This window comes from Rhinolophus sinicus, linkage group LG16 (assembly GCF_036562045.2).
Source record: "Rhinolophus sinicus isolate RSC01 linkage group LG16, ASM3656204v1, whole genome shotgun sequence".
NCBI classification, from domain to species: domain Eukaryota; kingdom Metazoa; phylum Chordata; class Mammalia; order Chiroptera; family Rhinolophidae; genus Rhinolophus; species Rhinolophus sinicus.
In genome coordinates this window covers 1,197,357-1,223,283 of record NC_133765.1, presented here as the reverse complement: position 1 = coordinate 1,223,283, position 25,927 = coordinate 1,197,357, and the positions used below count along the sequence as shown (strand labels likewise).

Sequence of the window (25,927 nt, the reverse complement as noted above, 5' to 3'; positions counted from 1 at the left end):
ATCAGTGAGCCTGTGATTCTGATTAGCATTTAAAAACCCTTGAACGTGGTGTGGGGCAAAAATGAAAATGGTTAAGTCTAGCCCCATTGTGAGCTTGGTGGCTTTGGGAACTAGGATGGCAGCTGTAGCTATGGCCTGGAGGCAAGCTGGACAGCCACATGCTACGATGTCTAGTTCCTTACTTAAATAGTTCTAGAGTCCTTTTTTAAGTTTAATTTGTTTATTTTATATTTTCTTTAAGGTATAGACCAATGATAAGAAACAGGCTGAGTAAAATGAGCCCAAATCTAGGGGCTGTCTTTATCTTTACAACCAAGCAGTTTTTAGAGGAAAAAGGTCCAGAGTGAGCAGTTGAGACAGAATAAATGGCTTCTATATCAATTAGGAAATTAATAGGCTTACCACATCAGGATCACTCACAGTTTTACCCCCTGTGGTGGGAACAGCTTGGGAGCCACTGGGAACTTCAGGCCCAACAGTGATGACAGCCATTTTGGGGGGAGGGAGCTGGTCCTTGCTCCCTTCAGAATAAGGGGTACTCTCTCCTGTAGTGTCCTTTAGTCTGTACAGGGAGCACAGCTGTTTTGGAGGATTAGGAATCCAGTGACCTGGGCTTGTATATCCAGAGTGGGCTCTTTTATCTGGCGCTTTCTCTCTGGGGCATTTGGGGTGTCCTGAGCTGGCTTCAGCCCTGGGTTGTCTATAACTGTGGCCAAAAGTCTGGCCTGTCTCTGGTCTTATGCTCTGGTCTCACTGTTCCTTTATTCCTCGTTTTTCTGTCTTGGTTGTTAAAGATATTTAAACAAATTCCCGGTCTTTTCTGGGATCTGAGCCTCTTAATCAGGGATGTAACAGTGGGTCAGAACCATTAGAATTCCCTGCCAGTTAGGGGAAAATATGAAACATAAAAAATTATTCTGGTGACATATATATACTGACAACCAAAAGCAAGCAATTAGCACTTCCACTGGCAAATCCAGGAATATATTTGGCAACCTTTAAAAGCATAGGCTTTTGGGGGCCGGGCCGGCCCGGTGGCTCAGGCCGTTAGGGCTCCATGCTCTTAACTCCGAAGGCTGCCGGTTCGATTCCCACATGGGACAGTGGGCTCTCAACCACAAGGTTGCCAGTTCAATTCCTCAAGTCCCGCAAGGGATGGTGGTGGGCTCCGCCCCCTGCAACTAAGATTGAACACGGCACCTTGAGCTGAGCTGCCGCTGAGCTCCCGGATGGCTCAGTTGGTTGGAGTGTGTCCTCTCAACCACAAGGTTGCCACAAGGTTACCGGTTCAATTCCTCAACCACAAGATTGCCGGTTCAATTCCTTGACTCCCGCAAGGGATGGTGGGCTGTGCCCCCTGCAACTAGCAACGGCAACTGGACCTGGAGATGAGCTGCACCCTCCACAACTAAGACTGAAACAACAACTTGAAGCTGAACGGCACCCTCCACAACTAAGATTGAAAGGACAACAACTTGACTTGGAAAAAAGGCCTGGAAGTACACACTGTTCCCCAATAAAGCCCTGTTCCCCTTCCCCAATAAAATAAAATAAAATAAAATAAAATAAAATAAAATAAAATAAAAGGCTTTGTATGGAATATTTTTTTTTAAAAAGGATAGGCTTTTGTAATGAAATATAAGATATATTTATTAACAGATCTTAATTTCTCTCTTAACATTCCTGTGACAAGAAGCTAGAAATAGATGAACTTATAATGTACCTAATAATTAATACCTGGGCATTTTGTTACTTTGAAATACCTAGATATTTAATCTAAGCTATTTTCTCCACAAATTCTTTAACAGAGATAACATGACTTTAGTATTGTGGGACTCCAATCTAAAAGCTATTTCCCTTATAATGAATCTCACCGTGGGTGGTCGCTGTAGGACTTAGAGCAGCAGAGTAAGGGGGGTGGGGGCCAGGTCTGGCTTGAGAATTAGCTGCTTGGTTTTTTTAAAGTGCCACTTTTTCCTTCAGTGACCTCAGCCTCACACATTCCTGTTTATAGGTGGATTAGGAGATGGGTGTTTGTTGAAGGGGCCTCCTCAGGAGAGGAGGATTCTGCTGGAGTTCTCTTGGAAGACTCTCTTTAGGAGGGGTCTCCCTAGGGAGAGTCTCCTTAGAAGGAGTCCCCCTAGAAGGAGTCCCCGTAGGAGGAGTCCCCTTAAAAAGGGACTCATTGGGGGGAGGCAAGAGATGACAGCCAAAAGAGCCGGGTCAACTTTACGTTTCTTACAGAGATCTGGGTTGTCCCTCAGGGCAAAAAAAGCCTGAACATTGGAACTTGTGACCATTTGCCCTCCTGTCTGTAAAACGGGTCTAGTTGCATGATAGTATTATAATTAATACTTCCCTCAGAAGGCCAAGTCTCCCCGTCTTCCAATGAGTATTTAGGCCAAATCTCTGAACAAAAGAGAACCAGGCGCCGCTTCTTTAAAGTCTGAGGGCCAAATTTGTCCCAATATTTCAAGATGCAGTTCAGGGGGGTGTAGGCGCCTGAGGGCTGATTGCCCATCTGAAAGGGAGGAAAAAGAGAAAGGCGTCCCTTGGCAACTCATCTCCCACAATCTTCTCTGAGGCGTCCCCCAGACGCGTGCGCCAGATACCACGCGACCGGTTCCGAGGCGGGTGGGGAGACACGGCGTGCCAGGATTAGTCGTGCTTACCTGGGCAGCCCGGCCTGTGCCTCCGGGTGGGCACCTACCCTGTCCTGCCTGCATGTTTGGTGCTGGCCCACAGGCTGATAAAGGCTGTGGCTGACAATGAGGTGCCTTAAGATAGAGGGGTGTACCCCTACTCTGGGCATCACAAAAATTGATGGTATGACTAATATAATGGTGCCTTCTAAATAAAGATGTTTAAAAAGGGAGTATATACTTAAAGCTTGTAGAGAAGGCATATGGCCTAGGCAAGAGGGAGTGGAAGGAGGCCCTGAAGCCCAATATGTGAGGGGGAACAAAAAGAGACATCTGAAGTGCCAAAAGTCTTCGGAGAAGGCTGTTTCCTTAAGGAAAAGCGAATCCAGAATATGTTGGTCCTCCTTAAAAACTTTGCCTGGCAGTAGCTGAGGCGGCCTGGTGGGTGGTGCTCCAGAGGAGCTGCTCTCTAGCAGTCCTTCCCCCTCTGGGCTGTTGCTGCAGCCCTGCTGAGCTGGGGCACAGAGCCAGGCAGCAGAGATGCTGCTTGCAGTTCCCTGAGTACAGTGAGATCACGGAAGAACAGGCGATGATTTGAGAGGGAACTTTAAATGTCAGTAAATCTTATCCCAAGTGACAAGAGATGTCCTATAGAGGCAGAGGTTCATCTTCTTACCTTAAGATGTCTTGGTGTCTGCAGGGAGTATTATGGAGGTCTTACAGGGAAGAGACCTCAGACCAGCGTCTCAAAAGTTCAGGAGAGACAGTGACAGGATGAAAGAACAGGAAAGACAAGAGAGTCATCTTGCTGGCACCCTTACGGGCAGTCGGGCTGGGAAGGGACCAAAGGGACCTTTCGTGATTCACTGCTGAGTGGCCAGGGCCAGAATTCCCTCAGTTGTCCGCAAAGGCCCACAGTCCTGGCCACGCACCGGTATTCAGTCTCCTCGTGGAAAGGAGGAATAGGAGAAAGTAATAGGGAGGAGGAGGGAGCCTCCTCCTCACAAGAGAAGAGGGTCAGACTGGGGACAACATTCCCCCGGCTCAGTGCTGGAGGGGATTGATCTCAGCCCTTGCACAAAGCCTTACCTCCGAGGCTTAAGAGTGGCAGCCAGCGCTATTCACATTTAAGTGGCCGACAGAGGCCCACTATTTGTGTGACAGGGCAAAGAGACAAAAATTATGAAGGCCCACAAGGTGGGCAAGTAGAAAAGCACAGATAATATGTACCTCTCCTTCAATCCCGGACGAGCCCCCAAATGATGTAGGAATATTTTTTCTTGTGAGTCCCCAAATGATGTAGATGATGTTGGATCTGCCGGCAGTTTCTGGGTGTGGGCTGGGATCGTGTCTCCTGAGAATGAAGAATGGAAACACGGACCCAGGAGAGGCTAAGAGTTTTAAAAACAGGATAGTTTATTGAAAGCAAAGGTTAGAGCTCCCGAGATGGAGGGGGTCCCGAATGTGGGTGGCCCCGTGACTGAGGCAAAAGCTCTTACTTTTATACCTTCCCTTGCCTGTTTGGGGAAGGGGAGCTGTTTGAAGAAGGGAACTGGCGCCTTCTAATGAAATTCGTCTACCAGGTTTGTTCTGCTTGCCCATCCTAAAGGAATTAGCAAAGTAACACACTCTTATCTATCAGATCAGCTGTTTGTCAGGCCAAAATGAATTTTATGATTAACTTCATGGCCTTGTTATCTTATGTCAACAATGTCCAATGTTGGAAAGGCTGTGGAGCAACTCTATCTCCTAAATATTGCCAGTGAAAGTATAAAATGGTATAATCAATTTGGAAAGCTATCATTTTCTTATAAATATTTACCTATCTTGTGATCCCAGAATTCTAAAAAAAAAATTAAACCATATGCCTACAAAAATGTTGTATAAAAATGTTCATTGTGACTTTATTTCTAATATTCAGACTTTGGAAACAATGCAGATGTTTATCAAAAGGAGAATGGATACAAAAATTAAGGAATATTCATAGAATGGGATATTAAAAAGGAACAAACTATTAATACATACAGCAACATAGACTAATCTCAAAAATGTTATGTTATGTGAAAAAAGCAAGACCCGAAAAAGTGCACATACTGAATGACTCCAGTTATGTGAAGTGTAGGAACAGGCAAAATTAATTCATGGGAATAGAAATCAGAAGTGTGGTTGCCTGTGGGAGGGTGGAGAGAGGGTATTTAATTGAAAAGTAGCATGGGGAAATTTTCTGTGTGATGGCAATTTTCTACATTTTGATTAAGCCATTGGATACACAGATATATTTTTCAAAACTCATCAAACTGTCCACTTAAGAGCTGTGCATTTTACTGTATGCAATTATACCTCAATGAAAAATGAATTTAAATACATAACAGGATGAAATGAGTTGCCTCTCCCAATATTATGCTCCTTGGCATTGGAAATATTCAAGCTAGACTAAATGCTTGTCAGATACATTGTGGAGGGTTCAGTTTAGGTCATTAAAAAAAAACAAAAAACAAAAAAAACAAAAACAACAACAAAAAAAACTTGGATGGAGTGTGGCGGAGTGTGGATTGTGGATTCTGTGGCTCCTGCTTCCTGTGTCTCCAACCCAGCCGCCAGCGAGAATACAGTGGTATGGTATAAGAAATAGTTTACTTATTGCCCCGATGCCTACTGCTTCAACTGCTCAGATCCTGGGAAATAATGAGTCCATTGAACCATGTACCAGCAACATCTACACTCGCAGAGTCTTGTCAGGAGAATTTCAGATTGTAAATCCTCACTTGCTGAAAGATCTGACTGAGCAGGGCTTGTGGAATGAAGAGATGAAAAATCAGATTATTGCATGCAATGGCTCTATCCAGAGCATATCAGAAATTCCTGATGACTTGAAGCAACTTTATAAGACTGTATGGGAAATCTCTCAGAAAACCATTCTCAAGATGGCAGCTGAGAGAGGTGCTTTCATTGATCAAAGCCAGTCTCTGAACATCCACATTGCTGAGCCTAACTATGGCAAACTCACTAGTATGCACTTCTACGGCTGAAAGCAGGGTTTAAAGACTGGTATGTATTACTTAAGGACAGGACCAGCGGCTAATCCAATCCAGTTCACTCTAAATAAAGAGAAGCTGAAAGATCAGGAAAAGGCATCAAAAGAGGAAGAAGAGAAGGAGAGGAACACAGCAGCCATGGTGTGCTCTTTGGAGAATAGAGATGAGTGTCTGATGTGTGGATCCTGAGGAAAGATAAGAGACCAGCAGCACTTCTTCAATAACCAAACTCCTTTTTGAGCACAAATAAGTAGAGTAGGTTTGCTTGAAGTGGTAAGGCTTTGCTGGACCGAATTGCAACAAAAGGATCAATTGAGTTCAAGTATGGTTTTTACATAGTGTTAAAAGGAATGATTTTTGTTTTTGTTTTTTATTGGTGTGTTAGGAATCAAAGTAGAAGTTTTAGGACTAAAAAGGAGTTATCTTGCAAATAGGGAGTGATTAAATAGGGTTTCCTCACCCATTTGGTACCCCATTTTCTGGTGACTTCAGTTTTTGTAATGAAACTTATTGCTGCTTTGACTGTCGTAACACACGAGGAGTGCTGATAAGAATTTTGGATAAAAATTCTATTGGTTATTCTGAAATAAAGATACACATTGCCACTTGAAAAAAAAACCAAAAACTTGGATTATAAGATCTTGATATACCTGATACTGAACTAACCATATATTTCAGAAAAGGCAATAAGCTGCCTTCATCTGAGAAAATGAAGATAGATAAGAAAATTTATGTTAGGTAATAGGTAAGAAAATTAGATAAGAAGTAGAAATAGATAAGGAAATTTATGATACCAAAAACTTGAAAGCATTTAAAAAGTTGTTCTTTCTTTTTCTTTTCTGAAATTCTTTCCCTATCTAACCTTATCTCTACTTCCCTTCTGACACCCAAACCCTTAGCCATTTTACGTTCCTGTATCTCACAACATGAGTTGTTTGTACACTTCCTTTGTGAAACATCCTCACACTTCTCATGAACTTCTGCCCCTCCTTGAAGATTCTATGCAGAAGTACACTTTCAGCACCAGTAAAATTTCCTGTAAACACTACTTTCCACTTTTGAGTTCTATGTCCACCTCAGGTTTACTTGTAGCATAGTATATGCCCTGGGCTAAATGATGCCAAGGTTCCCTCCACTTCAAAGATTCTAGCTCTTTAAACGTATGATTCCAGACTTGAAGAATGAAGAGAAACAGTCAAGCTGTCAGCAGTAGCATCTTTATCAGGTTCTACATGAGGTGAACTCAACGAAAAAATACGACCTGGGCGACACTTTCCTGTGGGAACTACATTACTACACTATCAGCTGACTAGTAACCGCCAGCTGAGAGTGTCAAACTAGTGTGGAGTTGGAGATTTACAGCTTTGAGGCTCATTGTGAAGGGATTTAGCTTAGCAGCTGCATGAGAATGGGTCTGCACAGGAGTGTGTGGGGGGTGGGTTGATAGAAAAGGGTGAATAAAACTCAAGGCTAAATGCAGAAACTGATATTTATAGAGTACTTTCTCTGGTGTCAGATTCTATGCAAACACTGTATCCATTAATCTTGTTTAATCTTCATTATAACTGTGTAGAGAAGTTAAATAGTGTGTCCAAGATTTCACAGCTAGTAAGTGATAGAACTGGGTCTCATTTCCAGGTCTGCTTGACTCCAAACTCTGTGCTCTAAATCACTGTGCTCTACCCTGTCCTGTAAAGAAATCGCCCAAATCATTTTGCCCTGTCCAGATACCCCAACCAGTCCAAAGTGACCATCTTCTTTCCATTTATTTTAGGTTATTTGGGAAGAGGAGTCTACAGCTTTCCTCAGTAACGTGTTCCAGACTCTCTAATGTTTCCAGCCATGACGCTGTTCTTTGTATTTAATCTGAGTCCCCCGCTGCTCTTGTTATATCATTAATAGATGAGCTTGAGGCTCATTTATGCTAATAATTTCAGTGGAAACAGAAGGATGCAGAAACTGCTGCATGAGAATTTTTAAATATACTGGAGCATCCGCTATGTGTCTGGGTTTTCTCAGTTTGCTATAGCAGTGTACTCTAGAGCCATATAAAGGGATACTGATAAGGGGACATGATGAGTCAAGAAGCAAATGTTCATTAAAGAGAGTGGGAAATGGGTTCATCCTCACTAAGGTGCAAGCACAGTAGATCATAGAGTATGTTATAACATGAAGCTATGGTCGAGCCAAGGAAAACACAAGGAACTAATCTAGTAGATAAAGGAACTAGGAGCAGGAAACCGTAACAGTTTTAAGCTGAAGTTTTGCCACAGTCTTCTCTCCTTGGTTACTTTGTCTAAATAAACTAAAACCATGTCAAGTATATTCAGCACCTACTAGAAACTCATTTCACCACCCTCTCCTCTTCCTTCTCTTTAATGCATGTGACACTGTTGTGGGGAAATCCTTGCTTTCAGAAACAGTGCTGTGAGAACCGAGAATATGGGTCCCCCTTGCTCAAAAGCCTGACCTCAGTCCTCAGAGTTGTAAGAGTTGTAACCCAAGATGACTCAGACCATTGAACTGGTGGGTGGGAAGTTTTAAAGCAATGATCCAAAAGCTAGTAAGGGACAGAGCACACTTTGAGAACTACATCACTAAATAAGCAACAGTCAGTTGGTCAGTTTTTTCTTTTACTCTGTTCCCATTTTCTTCAACCAGTGTGATAAATGAGACACAGGACAACTACAGTTTTATAGACACCAGAGCAGAGAGAAAGAACCAATGCATAGAGTATTATCCAGGAGGACAAGCTGAGCAAAGCTTTATGGAGAGACATCCTGGTCAGGGTCAAACATGGAATATGAGATACAAGTAAAGGGAAGAAGGACAAGCCAATTGTGTGCAATATCTGCCTCAAGTGGTCTCTAATGAAGAATAAAGAGAGGAAACTTAACTAGGCCAACGTGTTGACACTTTCATCTGTCAGCGTGAATAAATACACCAGCTCCAGCATCTCATCTTATTGCCGATGCAAAAACCACATGCTTTGCACAAGTCCAGAAACAGGAGCCAGGTTTTCTGGCTGTTGCTTAAGTTTGTACGCTTTCCAAGCTAACCTCTTGGCAGATATCAGTTGAGCAGACAGGGTTGTGAAATTTCCTGAGGAAGCTTTTGGCTATAACAACAAACAGGGCCACCCCAGAAGTGGGATCAAGGTGAGATTGCTGTGCTGGCATTTGAGCTCAGAGGGACTTTCAGCACTCTATACTTCATTGTGTCCGCTGGTTATGGACGGTGACCAAAGCTGTGGGCTGGTCCAATTTGGGTCAGAGGCCTTTTTGAGTTTAAATGGTGAGGAAAGAGATTGAGAGGATTGCGGTACTGAGACTAACCAATTACTTAGGCTGCTACTGGGATCCACAGTCGGGGATTCCCCAAATCCAGGAGCTGGTTCTTAATTTGGCAGGCCCAGAAATTCAGTTTTGTCAAAGCACATGCAGTGATTTGGGCCATTATCAATTTCCTGGCTATCTTCCATTTGCTTATAAGACAGTCGCCATCTCTTCTCATTTTGCTCTCTGCTCCCAGAGGCTGGCAGCATAGACCACATTGACAGAATCCTCAACCCTCTGGATTTTAGTTTTCTTTGACCAGTTGAAGGCACTGGCAGGAGATCATGGTGTGGCAAACAAAGGAAGTCCAGGAGTTATTCCCCCAGTTTTCTACCTTCCAGGTAGCTGTGGATTAGCCATATCCTGGTACTAAAGGCCCCACTCTCTTCCATACAGCTCCCCTCCCTGGGTTCCAGCAACCTCTTCTTGTCCCTTCAGGCCTGGGGGAGGTAAGAATTTCCCCCTGTAATTAGCCTGGAATACTGCACTATTTCTTGCAAATTTTTCACATTTTGTAAATGTAGCTTTATTAAACTCGCCTTAAAATATCCAATTGCATATGCCACCTCAGAACACTTCTGATTTTTAATCAAGCTGATATTCAATTAACATCTGTCAAACTGACAGCAAGTTTATATACTGCCTATGATTTTACCCTCTAACTTTATTAGTTTAGATTGTTGCAAAGAGAACTTTCAAAAGCTCTTGATTTTATCTTGTATACTATGCCTCCAATTTGAATAAGATGCCTTCAGATGGATGGTAGTACCGGGTAATAATCTTGTTAAATATGTATTGGTATTAGCTTGCTTTTTTTAGATTCAATTATGTGATAATATAAAACTAAAACTTTATTAAAACAGTAAAATATTAAGAGCAACTGAATATTAATAGGCTTAGAGTACAATAATTCAGAGCATAAGCTTTAAGTTAGAGATTCAAATCTACCATCTATCAGCTGTGTGGCCTTTGGAAAGTTCCTTAACCTCTCTAGGTCTTGTTTCCTTCATCCCTAAAATAGTTGTAATAATTGTACCAACTTTTTATGGTTGTTATGAAGGTTAAATGAGATAATGTACATAAAACATGACTACAGTTATTATTATTCTCACCATTAGTAATGATAATGATAGTCTTACCTTTTCTAGGCTGAAAGGGACAAGGATGTTAGGAAGTCTGTGCCAGAAATGGAGACAAAGACCAAAGACCTAGATATAATTTGATTCCTTTCTCTCTGCCTTTTATTTATTCTCAATCTCAAACTACTTTTGGATTTCCCTCTAGGCTTACATAGAAAAAATTCTTCTAATTTCATCCTGAAATTTTTCTTGCAGTGAAAAACCTTCCTGAGCACATGTGTGGTTGTTTTAAGTTGATTTTTAAGCATAGGGTCAGCTTAGGGTCAAAAGCAATTTTAAGTAAGTTTTCTCGAATATTTTATTCCTTACCTTCCTGAATGAGATTTTAGACATCTTTTACCACAGTGGTAGAGCAAACGAAACTTTTCTTCCCATCCTAGCCCCTCACCTTTACCCAGCAACAGAATATGTGGTTAGGAAGAAGTGGTCTAGGCCCAGAGCTATTTATTCTCTGTTTATTTTGGGATTTTTGTCCATTAAATTGAGTCATAATTCAGTATAGTAAAGGGATAAATGCTTTCTTAATAAAATGAGACCAAGATTATTGCTCTCCAAGTGCCAAATTTATGATAACAGGGGAATATAAATGTCTTACTTAGAACAGATATGGTATTCATACTGAAGTAATTCTTAAATTCACAACCTGTGCCTGGTTACAGATACTCCCAAAGGAAGGCACCTGTAGTTCAGCGTGGTATATTGCTCCTCTGCTCCCTCCACTTATGCTCAGGTCTGATGCTGAAGTACCTCCTTTCCTGGGGGACCCAGCAAACCCTAATTCCAGAACCTTCCCCTCCTTGTTGCAGAGCAGCAGTGCTGAGTGTAGGAGTAAAGCCACTGATTGCCCGTGAAGACTGAGGATGTGGAATTTACTGTATAAAGGAAAACGCTTAGGTGGGCTGAAATTTGACTACTTCTTTAGGGAAGGTGGTGGATTCCAACAGAAAACGGGATGGGATGGGGAAGCAGAAGAAAGGGGTTAAAGAGATAAGGCTAATAAAAATGAGAGAGATGAGAGAAACAAGATCAAGGGAATGTCCATGAGGGACACCCTCTGAAAACCTAAGAAATAATGTCCAACTCTTTGTAGATGCTACAGACTGAATGTGTGTGTCCCTCTCCTCTCCCCTCCCTTCAATTTATATGTTGAACTCTAATCCCCACTGTGACGGCATTTGGAGTTGGGGCCTTTGGGAGATGATTATGTCATGAGGGAGAAGCCCTCATGATGAGGTTAGTGTCCTTATAAAAGAGGTCCCAGAGAGCTCTCTTGCCCCTTTTGCCACACAGCAAAAAGCTGGCCATCTAGGAACCAGCAAGCAGGCTCTCACCAGACACTGAATCTGCAGGTGCCTTGATCTTGGACTTCCCAGTCTCCAGAAGTGTGAGAAATAGTGAGTGTTGTTTATAAGCTACCCACTCTCTGGTGTTCTGTGATAGGAAACTCGCTTACATGTCAAAGGGAATTCACTGGCTTCTTGTAAAGGGAAAGCTTTCTCTTTTCCTCCTCTACTCACCACATTTCCTCCTACCACATTTCTGGTGACCAAATGTAGGGGGCAGAGCACTTTTCCCACACCAAGTAATTCTGCAACACTAGCTGAGTGTCCTACAATTCAATTCAACTCTCTACCTGAGATAGCATCAGACCCCACAGGTAAAAGGCTCAGTCTCACAGGACTGCTCACCCCATCCCTTCAGATGCTAATCACAACTTCAGGTGGTTTACCTGTGCTTCTGACCAACTGGCTGTAAATCAGACCACCTCCTCGGGTTCATTGAATTTGTTAGAGCACCTCTCAGAACTCAGAAAAAACAGTTTACTTGCTAGATTACCAGTTTATTACAAAGGACATTAAAAGAAACAAATGAAGAGCCAGGTGAAGAGATACATCAGGTGAGGTTTGGAAGGGTCCTGAGCCCAGGAGCTTCTGTCCCCACGATGTTTAGAACACACTACCCCCTCGCACATTGATGAATTCTTGTTCCCCAGCGAAGAAATTCTCTAAACCCCATTTTTTTTTTGTTTTTTAAGGAGGCCTCTTTACATAAGCATGATTGATTAAATCATTAGCTATTGGTGATTAATTTAATCTCCAACTCCTCCTTGGAAGTGAGGGGGTTGGGACTAAAAGTTCCAGCCATCTAATTATGTGATTGGGTCCCCTGGTAACCAACCCCCATTGTTAGGGGCTTTCAAAACTCACCTCAATATAAACTTAGTCATGGTTGAACGGAGCTTGTTATCAATTTAAAAATATACTTTTATCTCTTATTATTTAGGACATTCCAAGAATTTTAGGAGTGCTGTGCCATAAATGGGAATGAAGAACAAGTACAGTCATATGCCACCTAATGATGGGGCTATATCCTGAGGACTGCATCTTTACGTGACTTTGTCATGTAAACATCAGAATGCACTTACAAAAACCTAGCCTACTATATACCTAGGCTATATGGTATAATAGCTTATTGCTCCTTGACCACAAGGCTATACAGAATGTTACTGTACAAAACAACACGAGATAAAATCAAGCACAAGAGAAAATGATGCGATCAAGAGATGTGGTAAATACGAGATGTGTGAGGCTGCTTTGTCATAACACATCATACTGTTTTACAGCAAACTTTTTAATAAGTAGAAAGAGTACACTATAAAATAATGATAAAAAGTATAGTACAGTAAGTACCTAAATCAGTAACAGTCATTGATTGTCATTATCAAGTAGTATATACTGTACATAATTGCATGTACCGTACTTTTATGCAATTGGCAGTGTAGTGGGGCTGTTTACACCGGTATCACCATGCACACATGAGTAATGCATTGCATTAGGATTTTTTTTAAAAAATATTTTATTGGGGAAGGGCAACAGGACTGTATTGGGGAACTGTATACTTCTTGGACTTTTCCAAGTCAAGTTGTTGTCCTTTCAATCTTAGTTGTGGAGGGCACAGCTCAGTTCCAGGTCCATTTGCCGTTGTTAGTTGCAGGGGGCACAGCCCACCATCCCTGGGATGAGTCGAACCAGCAGCCTTGTAGTTGAGAGCCCGTGCTCCAACTGAGCCATCTGGGAGCTCAGTGGCAGCTCAGCTCATGGTGCCGTGTTCAATCTTAGTTGCAGGCAGTGCAGCTGCCATCCCTTGTGGGAGTTAAGGAGTCGAACCCACAACCTTGTGGTTGAGAGCCCACGCAACAATCAGTTGAGCCATCTGGCCACCCGGGAGCTGAGTGACAGCTCATTGACTTCATTCTAGTTGCAGAGGGCGCAGCTTGCTGGCCCATGTGGGAATGAAACTGGCAGCCCCATTGCCCAGAGTTCGTGCTCTAACCAACTGAGCCACCAGTCTGCCCCTGCATTAGGATTTTACCATGGCTATGACATCACTACTTGATAGAAAATTTTCAGCTCCATTATAATCTTGCAGGACCATTGTCATACGTGCAGTCTGTCATTGACTTAATGTCATATATGCATGACTGTATGTCTTATTATAAATCACAATACTACATTTCTATAATCAAGAATCCAAGAGGTGACCTGACTTCAGGCCCAGCTGGTTCCAAGGGTTCCAATTACAACATAAGTGCTATGTTTTTCACCACCTCTTAGTTCTACAGGCAGCTAGTTGTGTTGGCTCCAGGCAGATTTTCTCCATGTGACAGTGAAGATGATCACCAGTTGTCTCTGGCTTATATCATCCTGAAAGGTAAAGAGAAAAGAGAGGACCTCATCTTAGCATATCATTCAGTCTATATCAGTTCCTGAAGAATACCTTGGTGAGATCATATGCCCATCTTTCTATACCCAATAGGACGGGATATTTTGATTGTTTAGCTGGACACATGTGCCCACAATAATCACATAGTATGAGGAAAGGGCATTTCTCAGAAGAAAGACTTGGAGAACAGCTATCCATTGTAGCCCCTAACTCCATTTGGCTTGAAGAGTTTTCAAAAGTTTCCAATTAAAACCTAGTTTAACAACTATGGAGTTCGGTGTGTATTTAGTTTGGGAAAAGAAGCACTGTGGGTTTGATGGCACTGAGGACAGGTCCACATCATTTTCTCTGCCCAGTCACTCTCAGAACTCTTTGTCTTCATGGTGGACTATTGATTGATGATGATAATCGACCTAGTGATTACAATCTAGATTTTAAAATGAAGGTGACACTGCTGTACCGCCTCCCCAGCTACTGTCCCAGGTGGTAACTAGAGACACACCTGTGAGACAGAAAAAGAAAGTGTCTTGGCACAGATTGGTCATGAACAACAGCCACATTTATTCTTTCATACTCTCAGTTCCCCAATCTACTTTTTCTTTCCATTAGGGTAAAGCCAAAACGACAGAATTAAAAAGAGCCCAGTAGTGTATTATTCATAATTTGCCTGTGATAACTCCATGGTGCCCCTTATTTTTCAGTGAAGGGATTTTCTGAAAGCTGCCTTTTATAAATCATCTACTAGATAGTTTCAATTTGATGATAAATTTTGAAAAATAACTTTTGCAAGATCCCTGAAGTTTCAGCCATAACAGAACATAATAGAATTTTTGAAGAAATAAATGGTGATTTCTTTATACAGTTTCTCACATTCAAATACATTTGCATATACAGTCGAGCTAGACGAAATTCTTATTTTCTTATTCTCAGAATCCCTCTCTTCCTTGTATCAGTAAACTTTCAAAACCTAATATGAAATTATTTGCTCCAGAAAGTCTTTCTTGAGTAATCACTTCCAGATCTAATTACAAATTTTTCATCACATAAATAATAATTGTGGTTATAGCTCCAATTAGACTCACCTTCTTTTGTTCATATGTGGATTTAAAGTTTCATGAGTCTTGCAATGCAAGTGTACCTCCTACTTTCCCAAATAGGTGACAATTGGGCAGGAATCCTCTCTTTTGTGTCTGTCTAGCCATCCAGTCCCTCCCTTGTCATCCTCAGGACTGCTTTAAGCAGAAGAGCAACTTATTTACTGATGCAGTGAAAGATTCTGAGCTCTGCAAATTGCAAGAGCTGAGGTGAAATTCCAGCTCTACTATTTACTGACAGTGTGGGGAAAAGGATCAACTTCAGAAAGATTTATTTTCTTACATAAAAAGTTTATAATAAATTCTTGAGGGTTGTGTAAAAATTAAGTAAGATATATGTTCAAAACCACTTAAGGATCCTCGCAGATTGTGTAAAAAGTATTTGTGTTTTTAGTGATATGATTGTAGAAGCTACTGAGTCTATGAAATATCTTTCTCGTTTGTTGTTGACATTTGAAATTCTTTCCCAGAAGACAAAACCTTTTATGCCAAACTAAAGATAAGACTGAAATTGTAAATAATATTGGGGCAAATAACAATGAAATTGAATACTTTCACTTTGCCAGGTATGATGTAGCACTGAGAAAAGGCTCTAGGAGAGAAAAGTGTGCAAGTTCTCTGGCTTAATATACTTCATAAGATGTCACCAGTACCCAGAGATGTATCCTCAGGGTGCAATTGAAAGAATTGCCCTATGGACTACTAAATAAAATAATTACTAATTGTGAAGTACTTGAAGAAACAGTGTAGAGGGAGTAGGCAATATGAGAGCTACTGTAGACAAACTGGTCTGTGGAAAACATCTCTAAGAAGGGACATTTGGACTGAGATGGTCTTTAGGAACCAGCCACACAAAGAGGAGCAAGAAGAAACAAGTAGAAAAGTTTCAGATCAGAATGAATTTGGGTTCCTCAAAAAGTTGTACAAGAGCTAGTATGGTTGGAGCAAAGAGAGAAAGTTAGAGTGACAAAGACTAAGTTTAAAAGGTGAGGAGGGCTGGATCACACAGAATTCTGGGGCTCATGACAGGAAATTTGGATAGAAATTGAAGGACTTTTAGTTATGTGATTTTAGATCAGGGGTTTCCAAACTTTTTTCAATGTTTTTTACCAAGGGCCATATTTGGTAAAATACACAAACAGCCGGACCACTCACTCGAGGTGAAGTACGTATTGCCTCACCTGGTTTATTTAAGTAAACTAAATATATTTTTGGAATTTGCTGTGGGCCAATTAAAAGTGGATTGCGGGCTGCAGTTGGCCTGTGGGCCACAGTTTGGACACCCCGTTTTAGATTGTTTCAAAAGCCTTCATTGGATTTGCACTCAAGATAAAACAGTAGGTAAACACTGTGCTTGCCATCTCTCATAACCACATCAAAATTATAACTAGACTACAGAACAACCTCATTGAGAATCCCCTGAAGTCCAGCTGAACTGAAGTCTACAACTAAGGACATACAGAAGACACCACCTCAAGACTGGTGGATCAGGCTCATCCCACACCTGCGTGAGACCTTTAAAAATTGGAAGGAATATCTCAGCTATGGAGGTCCCCCTGCCCCAGATGAGCAAGCGGTCCCAGCCCCACACCAGGCTCCTCAGCCCAGAGCTCTAATGCCAGGAAGAGAAGTCCCCATAAGTTCTGGCTGTGGAAACCAGCAGAGATTGTGGCTGAGTGAGACAGAGGGTGGCTGCAGTTCCAGGTGTTCTCTTAAAAGGCCCACACTTGCACTTACTCACTGACAGGCTCACTTGCTCTGAGCTTCAGCACTGGAACAGAAGCTCGAAAGGTGCCAGAGAAATATGGGGAACAACTGAATTACCTGTCTTCAAGGTGAGGGCTGGAACAGCAGCTTTCTCCCAGAAAGAAGTATTGGCAGAATTTGTTTCTTTGTTGAGTCCTCCCCACTCCCAGTGCATACGCAGGTAGCTGTCATATCTGAGTCTCCATAAAACTGGCTAATACCATTTCCCTGCCCCACCCTGGTAATTTCCTGAGATGCTGCCCCACCCAACTTTTAGGCCCACCCAAGCCCCTTCCAGTGGCTTTTCCATAAAGATGGCTTATCTTGGCTCATGCTTCAGACTTTCCTAAAATCTCTCAAAGGTTAACAAAACCCAAACAAGCAGAATCTGGCTTCTGCATTTCCTACACCTCTTACTGAGCAGTCCCCAAACTGGCACTAGTGGTAGCCAGCCTTATTTTTTGGTTTTTGGCTTGGCCTCTTGAGGCAACTCTAAGTCCAGTGTGGGTGTTGGCCATCTGTAGATTGCTTTCTGATTCATGCCAGGTGGCCCCAGGCAGGGCACAGGCTGTGGCTGAACTTGACCTGTGGTGGGGCCTGTCCCAGAAGACCCTAGGGCTGATATACCCGGTGGCCAGCTTCAGACCATGACAGAGCATCACCCAGTCACCTCCAAGGATTACATACACAGGGCAATGGGCAGGCACTAGAAACTTGGTAAAGTAAATCCTGCTTCATAGGTGACCCTATGCACAACAGCTCCTCCACTGTAGTCATGGCCAGTCCTCACACCTAATCAATTCAGGGTCAATCTCTCCCAATGACATGCAAACAGCAACCAAGAACTATAATAGGAGGGCATACACAATCCACACAAGGGACACAACTGGAGTACACAGCTCAGGTGCCCCGGGAGACTGATACACTGAGTCCCACAGGACACCTACTGCATAAGGCCACTTCATTAAGGTAGGAAGACGTAGCAGCCCTACCTAATACATAGAAACAAACACAGGGAGCCAGCCAATATGGGGAGATAAAGAAACATGTCCCAAATGAAAAAAGAGAACAAATCTCCAGAAAAAGAACTGGACAAAATAGAGACAAGCCATCTACCAGACACAGAATTTGAAACACTGGTTATAAGGATGTTCAATGATCTCAGGGAGGACTTCAACAAAGAGAAAGGAAACATAGACAAAGCAGAGGATCAAATCAACAATTTAGACAACAAGGCATCAGAAAACACCCAATCAGAACAGCAAAAAGAAAAAAGAGTTAAAAAATAAAAAAGCTGAGGATAGTTTTAAAAACCTCTGGGACAACAACAAGCATACCAACATTCATATCATAGGAGTACCAGAATGAGAAGAGAGGGAGTAAGGGATTGAGAACCTAGTTGAAGAAATAATAATGGAAAACTTCCCTAATCTGGCAAAGAAAATAGACATACAAGCTCAGGAAGCACAGAGAGTCCCAAACAAGATGAACCCAAAGAGGCCCACACAAGGCACATTATAATTAAAATGCCAAAGGTTAAAGACAAAGAAAGAATCCTAACAGGAGCAAGAGAAAAGCAATTAGCTACCTGTAAGGGAGCTCCCATAAGACTGTCAGCTGATTTCTCAGCAGAAACTTTGCAGGCCAAAAGGGATTTGCATGAAGTATTCAAAGTGATGAAAAACAAAGACTTACAACCAAGATTACTCTACCCAGTAATTCATCACCACCAAACCAGTATTATAAGGAATCTTAGAGGGACTTCTTTAAGAAAAAAAAAATCCAAAGTATGAATAATAAAATGGCAATAACTACATATCTATGATGGTGGCTGAATGGATAAAAAAATAAAACCCTTGTGTATATATACCACATCTTCTTTATCCAATAATCTATTGAAGGAGATTTTGGTTGTTTCCATGTCTTGGCCACTGTAAATAATGCTGCAATGAATGTTGGAGCACATATATCTTTACGGATAAATGTTTTCAGATTTTTAGGGGTATATAGCCAGGAGACGGATTGCTGGGTCATATGGTAATTCTATTCTTAATTTTTTGAGGAACGTCCACCCTACCTTCCATAGTGGCTGTACCAATCTACATTTCCACCAACAGTGTAATAAGGGTTCCTTTTTCTCCACAGCCTCTCCAACACTTGTTATTATTTGTATTGTTGATGATAGCCATTCTAACAAGGGTGAGGTAAATATCTCAATGTGGTTTTGACACAACGGAATACTACTCTGCCATAAGAAAAGATGAAATACTTCCATTTGCAACAACATGGATGGATCTTGATATTATTATACTAAATGAAATAAGTCAGAAAAAGTCGAGAACCTTACGGCTTTACTTATATGTGGGAGACAAAACTAAAAGCAACAAAGGAACCAAACAAACAAATAAAGAAGCAAAATCTCATAGACACAAACAACAGTTTAGTACTTACCAGAGGATAAGGGGGAAGAGGGGATGGTAGAAGAGGGTAGAGGGGGTCAAATATATGGTAATGGAAGGAGAACTGACTTTGGGTGGTGAGCACACAATGTGATGTATAGATAATGTATTATAGAATTGTATACGTGAAACCTATGTAATTTTACTAACCATTGTGACCCCAATACATTCAATTAAAGAAAAGAAAACCCTTACATATGCTACCTACAAGAGACTCACTTCAGATCAAAAGAGATACAGACTGAAAGCAAAGGGATTGAAAAAGATATTTTATGAAAATGGAAACAAACAAAAAGATGGGTAGCAATACTTATACCAGACAAAATAGGCTTTAAAACAAAGGCTACAACAAGAGACAAAGAAAGACCCAGTAATCCACCTTCTGGATATTTGGTCAAAGAAACCCACACTACTTCGAGCAGACGTGTGCTTCTATATGTCCATTGCAGCATTGTTTACAATGGCCAAGATGTGGAGGCAGCCTGAATGTCCATGATGGATGAGTGGATAAAGAGGAGGTGGTACATATATACAATAGAATACGGATCAGCCATTGAAGGAAATGGGTTCTTGCCATCTGCAGCGGCATGGATGGACCTAGAGAGTATTGTGCTGAGTGGAGCATGTCAGACAGAGAAAGATAGATGCAATGTGATTTCTGTTATTTGTGGAATATAAGGAACAAAACAAACAAACAGCAGAAACAAACTCATAGCTACAAAGAACATTTTGATGGTTGACAGATGGGAGGGGTGGGGGCAGGTGAAAAAGGGGAAGAGATTTAGAAATACACACTGGTTGTTACAAAAAGGTCATGGGGATGTAACAGTATAGCATAAGGAATATAGTTAATAGTATAGTAATAACTATATATGGTGTCAGATTGGTACTAGATTTATCAGGGTGATAGGTGGGAAGGGTGTCAGGGGGCAGGGCAAAAAAGGTGAAGGGATTAAGAAGTACAAGTTGGTACTTACAGAACAGTCATGGGGATGTAAAGTAAAGCACAGGGAATACAGTCAATTTTATGATAATAACTATGTATTGCGTGAAGTGGGTACTCGGGTAGACTAGTCAGGGGATCACTTTTTAAATAACACAAATGTCTAACCACTATGCTGTACACCTGAAATTAATGTAAAATAATATTCAATGTCAATGGTAATTAAAAAATTAAAACTAACTACATATTTTGCCATGTATAATGAGCACCTTTTTGCCCGAATTTGTGAGGGAAAAATAAGGATGTGCATTATACATGGGTAGTACTAATTCCATATCTATATAAATGTTTTTAATTCTTTTATTTGTGCTTATGAGTTAAAAGTGTAACTCTAGAAATCAATGATGATATCCATATGCAAAATAATACCCTGAATACAATAATTGGTTTTGTTGAACTTACAACGAACTTGCAATGATGAAGAGTTCTTGGCCTCCTATGATGTGTAAATATTGTAAATTTGTTAAAAGGTACATAAAATTTCTTGTACCTTGTATCTGTTCTTGTGTTTTGTAATTATTTGTTACATAAAATTTCTTGTACCATAATATATTTAAAAATAAATGCTAGAATTCCTTTATAATACAAAAAACAAGTACCTAAATGTAAACAAAAATTTGAATTAAAAAAATGAAAGATTTTGTCCCCTTAAAGTTTGGGTCAAAAACGTGGGTGTGCATTATACACAGGAGTGCATTATACACGGCAAAATACGGTAACTAAATAAAAGCCTTCTCTGATTATTCTATGCAAACTGGGTAGGAAGTGGAAATGGGTCAAGAATAGAAAAGGACAGGTTAGGAGAGTAATTGATAGAGTGTAGTGGTTTAGTCTGGAGAAGTGGACAGCAATATGTGTTCTGGAGGTTGACATTATAGGGCTTGCTGTGCCCTGACAGTGGGGCAACAGGAGAAGAGGGGAATCATAGGTAACTGAGGGTTTTCCAATGGGGCTGCCATTTACCCAGAGAATGACCAATGGAGGGAGAGACATTGGGCAAGGGCGATTTTGTTGCTGAACAAGTTTGTGTGTCTTTCAGTTGCCATTTTCTCTTATTAATTGGGAATTCTGGGCATGAAACAGGAAAAAAGATGAAAGAGAATAAAAGGGAATATATGTTCTCATTGTGGTTATTTATTCATTCAACAGATATATATTGGGCACCAATCATGTGCCATGCCCTATTCTGTGTAGGTTTTGAGATTGTCAAAGATCTTGCTCTCATGAAATTTGTATTCTACTAGGTGGGGTTGGGGAGTACATAAAAATAAGTACATAATATACCAAGTAGCGATATGTTATTAATAAAATGTGTGTGTGTGTGTGTGTGTGTGTGTGTGTGTGTGTGTGTGAAAGAGGCATGGTTTGCTCTTTTAGATATGATGGTTAGCAAAGCCTCTCTGATAAGGTGACATTTGATTAGAAAGCTGAGGGAGGTGAGAAATCATCTACATGGATATCTGAGGGCATTCCAGGCAAAGGAACAGTAAGTACCAAGGCCCAGTTTGTTGTGTTCCAGGAGCTTCGAGGAGGCTTGTGTGGCTGGAGCAGAATGATGGTAGGGGAATGCGTCTGTAGACGAGAACAGCTTCTGTACCGCAAAGCTCACCAGAACTATTCAAACTAGCCAGTCTTAACAGCTGTTTACCTGTCCTGTCTTTTCTCTGCTGCAGAAACCCCATTATAGGCCGTGGCCTATGCTTTCCCGTCGCTCCTACTTCTGCCTCCTGACCAAACCTGGTGATTCTCCATGTGGCCTTACATGGTATACAGTGCCCCCTTCTCTTGGGAACTGTAAATAATAAAACGTCTTTCACTGGCATTAACCTCTCCTTGTTACAACTCAGTCACCTTCATCAATTAAGACCCAGGCACAAATCATTCATCCCCCAACAATTTCCTTTTTTCTTTTTGTCCCTTTTCCTCTCCTTCTTTCTCTGAGTCAAAAATCGCTTCTTTCCCTATGTTCCTTACTTAATTTTCCCTTCTCCATGCCTAAGATATGTTTTTTTTGGTTTTTTTGCTCAAGCAGTCTGGTCCGTGCTCCTTCGGCCATCTGAGGCCTAGAAAACGGATATTGGTTTGATTGTTGGTAGAACCACTTGCTGTTCTCGAGTTCACTGTGCTTTGGCACCATCCCTTGCAGACTGCAGGCTCCCTCTTATTTGCCTTGGGGCACTGCTTCAATTCTCCTTGCTCCTGATAGTCCTCAATGAAAATCTAGAATATCTTCAGGCCACCACTGAGTCTAGAGATACATTTCCACTCTGTTTCATGCCTCTGAGAAGTTATTATGGATATTGTCTGCACTTAAATGTTCCCTCTTGAGCTATGGTTCATCCAGCTAAGTAACACTTTAGTGATAATTAGAAAAGACGTGAGTGACACGGGGATTTGATTTGATGGCTTAGTTTGTCTGATATATATATATATTACTGCTAACTTACATGACAATTCTGGGAGGCACTCTTGGTTAGCATAATTTATGTTATTGAAGTGAGAGGTTGTATTATTCTAACTCTTCAACTGAGCTTGCTGACCTGTATAAAGTCAGCAAAATCCAATAATATTGTTAAAGCATCTTTGTACAATCTAACACTAGCATTCGGTGTCCTCTGAATATTTATATTCCAAAGCTTACACAGACATAAAACAGTTTGACACAATACCATGGAATATATTCATGTGTTGTTATGAGTAATTCACAATTGCTTCCTAGTTAAAGTTTTAGAAACTAAGTGCTGAGCCTCCCCTCCTACCAGACCTACTGAAATACACTAGAATCACCCAGTACTCAGACACTGATCCCAGTAATGGTAAGAGCATTCAGTGACAGTTTCCAAGTCTTAGGCGTGGCCTTCCACTGCTTCTGCTTTGCATTTCCCTTCTTAGTGACTGGTATCTTGGTGTTTTGTTTCAATATTATCTTTCAACTGGCTAGAATGTGTTAAGTAACTTCATTCTCCACAATGTACATTCATTGAGCTTCCTCTTATTCTTCAGATATCCCCTAAGAGTCCCCTCAGTGACATGGAAAGGCCTATCTGCAGCACCTATCTGCATGCATCTCTCCATCCCTCAGGAGAACTGTAGCCACCGCCTGAGTGCCCCCATCTTTCCATAATGCCATTTGAAGCTGATCTTAACAGCAACTTACGCCTGCATTTTATAGGTCAACTAGCATTTAACTGAGTAATTAACAAGCCCAGTTCCCTGCTGTGCTAAAATCATACAAAACTAGACCTGTAGATTCCTAACCCCACTTCTATGCTCTGCAACGGGGCTTGATGTCACAGTCACTTTGCGTGGGTTTATCCTTCAGAGCACAATAGAAGCATCATTCTGGATTCCAGGGAAGAAATTTAAGACAAGAGACAGAAGTAGGGGTAGAGAAATGTCACTGGTGCATCCACTAAAGAAAAACCTAAGGCTGCCAACTTCAGCTCTGCAGGGATTGGGGACTAAAGCCAAATAGAGACGGATTTCACCCTATGCCAGCTGAAATCTAAAATACAGTCATTCATTTAGACTATAGCTTGGAGTTATTTCTATGTATCTGTAACTTGGGAAATACAATATTAATCATGGTGTTATTTCTCTTGGACTTGGGGCAAAAGGACTTGAATGGAAGGTTGCCTATTACTATAGCAACATTTGAGGGAGGGAGGTTGGAAGGGAGGACAGTAAGTCTCCCATTTAGAGATTTTTCTCTTTCTCATAACTGCTCTTTCTTATTCCTGTATGCAGGGATTTTGCAAATTAGCTACAAAAAAAGAAAGGCCTCAGTATTTCTTACTTTGCCATTAACTCACACTTTAAAAAGAGAAAAAATGTCTTTATTATTTGACATTAACTAATTTTACTTTATTTATTGATAAACAATAGTACTTTCTTTTTTTTAATTAAAGTTTATTGGGGTGACAATTGTTAGTAAAATTACATAAATTTCAGGTGTACAATTCTGTATTACATCATCTATAAATCCCATTGTATGTTCACCATCCAGAGTCAGTTCTCCTTCCATCACCATATATTTGATACCCTTTACCCTCATCTACCACCCTCCTCCCCCCTTACCCTCTGGTAACCATTAAACTACTGTTGGTGTCTGTGAGTTTTTGTTTCTCATTTGTTTGTCTTGTTCTTTTGTTGTTTTGGTTCATATACCACATATCAGTGAAATCATATGGTTCTCTGCTTTTTCTGTCTGACTTATTTCGCTTAGCATTATAATCTCAAGATCCATCCATGTTGTCACAAATGGTCCTATTTCATCTTTTCTTACCGCCAAATAGTATTCCATTGTATATATATACCACAACTTCTTTATCCATTAATCTAATAGTACTTTCTTATTTCACTTTTTAAAATTAGTTACAGGTATACAAAACAATGTAATAGTTAGACATTTACACCCCTCACAAAGTGATAATTTCCCCCAATCTACTACCCCTCTGACATCGTATATACCATATTTCCCCAAAATAAGACCGTGTCTTATATTAATTTTTGCTCCAAAAGATGCACTGGGGCTTTTCTTTTTTCTTTTGGCTCTCTGAGCAGCACCACAGTGGTCGGCAAGAATAAGCACCTTACAAAAGGCGGCAAGAAAGGAGTCAAGAAAAAAGTGGTTGACCTATTTTCTAAGAAAGATTGGTATGATGTGAAAGCACCAGCTATGTTCAATATAAGAAATATTGAGAAAACACCAGTCACAGAACTCAAGGAACCAAAATTGCATCTGATGGTCTCAAGGGGCGTGTGTTTGAAGTGAGCCCAGCTGATCTGCAGAATGATGAAGGTGCATTTAGAAAATTCACATTAATTACTGAGGATGTTCAGGGCCAAAACTGCCTGACTGATTTCCGTGGCCTGGATCTTACCTGTGACAAAATGTGCTCCATAGTCAAAAAATGGCCCACCATGATTGAAGCTCATGTTGATGTCAAGACTACCGATGGTTATTTGCTTCATCTGTTCTGTGTTGATTTTACTAAAAAACGCAACAATCAGATTCAGAAGACTTCTTATACTCAGCATCAATAGGTCCGCCAAATCCGGAAGAAGATGATGGAAATCATGACCCAAGAGGTGCAGACAAATGACTTGAAAGAAGTGGTCAATAATTGATTCCTGACAGCATTGGAAAAGACATACAAAAGGCTTGCCAATCTATTTATCTGCCCCATGATGTCTTTGTTAGAAAAGTCAAAATGCTGAAGAAGCCCAAGTTTGAATTGGGAAAACTCATGGAGCTTCATGGTGAAGGCAGCAGCTCTGGAAAAGCTACTGGGGGCAAGAGAGGTGCTGAAGTTGAACGAGCTGATGCATATGAGCCCCCAGTCCAAGAATCTATTTAAAAATCAGAATTTTCATGGTGACAAAACTCGTTGCTAAAAAAAAAAAAAAAAGACTCATTAGGGCTTATTTTCAGGGGATGTCTTATTTTTTCATGTACAACAATCTATATTTACTCATAAACAACAATCTACGTTTATTCATTTATTCATGTACAAAAATCTACATTTATTCAAATACAGTCATGTCTTCTTCTGGAACATCAACATAACTTTCCAAACCCCAAATTCCAGCTTAAATTTCTTGTGACTCCATTTCCTGTAGAACCATTGGCCCCAATCTCTCATGTCCAGCAATAGAGCTCTCCTTAAATGAGCACTTCTTGTCCATGTAGCCTGCTCATAGTGCATTGGCAACAGAGCTGTCAGTGTTTATCCCATGAATTCAGGCTAA

At 41.0% G+C, this 25,927-nt stretch overlaps 1 pseudogene; it reads left to right on the top strand.

Moving 5' to 3' along the window:
• The first annotated feature begins 5,290 nt into the window (after positions 1-5,290).
• LOC109438143 (small ribosomal subunit protein eS1) lies at positions 5,291-25,544 on the top strand (annotated as a pseudogene).
• Positions 25,545-25,927: the final 383 nt, after the last annotated feature.